The following is a 2,072-nucleotide window of genomic DNA, read 5'->3' on the forward strand; positions in this document are numbered from 1 at the left end:
GTCAGGGGGGACCAGCAGGCATTGGGGGGGTCCCTGTTCCCCTGAGCACAACCAGGAGTGACCAGGAATAGTGGTCACAAGCTGGCAGAGGGGAGATTCAGACTAGACATCAGGAGGTGCGACTTCATGGTCAGGGCGGCTAGGATCTGGAACCAACTTCCAAGCAAAGTGGTGCTGGCACCTACCCTGGGGGTCTTTAAGACGAAGCTAGATGAACATCTTGCGGAAGTCATTTGACCCCAGTACTGTTTTCCTGCCATGGCAGGGGGTCGGACTCGATGATCTGCTCAGGTTCCTTCCGACCCGACCAACTATGAAACTATGAAACTTGTGACGAGAGGCTGAGGCAACTGGGCTGATTGTGTCTGAAGAAGGGAAGACCGAGGGGGATTGAATAGCAGTCTTCACCTCCCTGCAGGGGGGCTGCAAAGAGGATGGAGCTGGGCTGGTGTCAGTGGGGGCAGATGACAGGACAGGGAGCAATGGGCTCAAGCTGCAGCAAGGGAAGTTGAGGTTGGATATTAGGAAAAACTCTCTCATGAGGAGGGGCCATTCAAGCCAACTCAAGCACTGGAACAGGTTACCCTGAGAGGTGGTGGAGTTTGCATTCTTGGAGGTTTTCAAGAGCTGACTAGACAAAGTCTTGGCTGGGATGATGTATCTGGGGCTGGTCCTGCTTGGAGCAGGTGGTTGGACTAGATGTGACCTCCTGAGGTCCCTTCACACCCTCACTCTTTGTGAGTCCATTCTCTTCATTGCAGAACTATTTTGTCAACTTCTAGCCCCCTCAGCGCTGACTAACAAGATGCTCAATAGGGAGTGGATGCACTAATCCATTCTCAGCTACTTCAGTCTTTTAGGCAATTTCCAGTCCTCCTAGGATGTCCACTACATTTTTGTTACTTTTCAGGGTGAGCCTGACCATTAAACAACCTTTAGTGCTGGTGACCCAGCACTTACGATGTTATAGGGATAATGGAGACTTGGTGGGACTCCACCCATGACTGGACCATGGGTATAGATGACTATACCTTGTACAGGAGAGATCGAGTAGACAAAAGGGGTGGGGGTGCAGCTCTCTATGGTAAGGAAAGCTACACGTCCCTGCAAACCGATATTGGCACCCAGGGTGGATGACTGGAGACCCTTTGGGTGTAAATCCATGTGGGACACTGCACAGGGGACACAATGGTAGGAGTCTACTACAGAACTCCCACCCAAAGTCAATAGAGTGACCAGGAGTTCACCAGTGAATTGGCTGAGGCCACACGCTCCCCATCCATGGTTGTCATGGGAGACTTCAACTACCCGGACATCTTGTGGAAAGCGCGCTTGGCTAAATCCAAGTGGTCACAAACCTTCCTCTCATGTGTGGATGACCTCTACCTGACTCAAGAAGAGTCTACAGGCCAACGAGAGGTAAAGCACTGCTCGACCTGGTACTGGCAACTGGGGATGATCTAATCAGCGACCTAACAATCAATGGGAAGCTGGTGACAGTGACCATGAGCTGATCACCTTCACCATCCACTGTAAAGCCGGCAAATCAGTCAGCAACAGGGAAGTCCTTGACTTCAGGAAAACTGACTTTGACAAGCTTAGGAGGCTTGTTGGTGAGGCCCTAAGGGACCACAACCCTAAGGGGAGGGGAGTTCAGGACAAGTTGTTGCTCATCAAGGGAGTAATTCTCGATGCACAAGCTCAGGCTATTCTGTCTCAGACGAAAGGCAGCAAAAGGGCACAGCAGACCCCTTGGCTCTCCAGGGAAGTAGCAGACCTCCTGCGACTAAAAAGACAGACCTACAAAGGATGGAGGTTGGGATCCACCTCCAAGGAGGAATACTCTGCTCTGGTCTGGACCTGCATGGAGCAAATTAGGAAAGCCAAGGAAGCAATGGAACTCCAGCTAGCTACAAGTATCAAGGATAATAAAAAGTCCTTTTTCAGATATGTGGGGAGCTGGAGGAAAAGCAAGGGCAACACTGGACCCCTGCTGAACCAAATGGGGCAACTGACAACCAATGCCCAGGAAAAAGCCAACTTATTAAATGGGTACTTTGCATCGGTCTTTC

The sequence above is a fragment of the Gavialis gangeticus genome, unplaced genomic scaffold (genome assembly GCF_001723915.1).
Source record: "Gavialis gangeticus isolate Ggan-Ray unplaced genomic scaffold, GavGan_comp1, whole genome shotgun sequence".
Classification (NCBI taxonomy): Eukaryota; Metazoa; Chordata; order Crocodylia; family Gavialidae; genus Gavialis; species Gavialis gangeticus.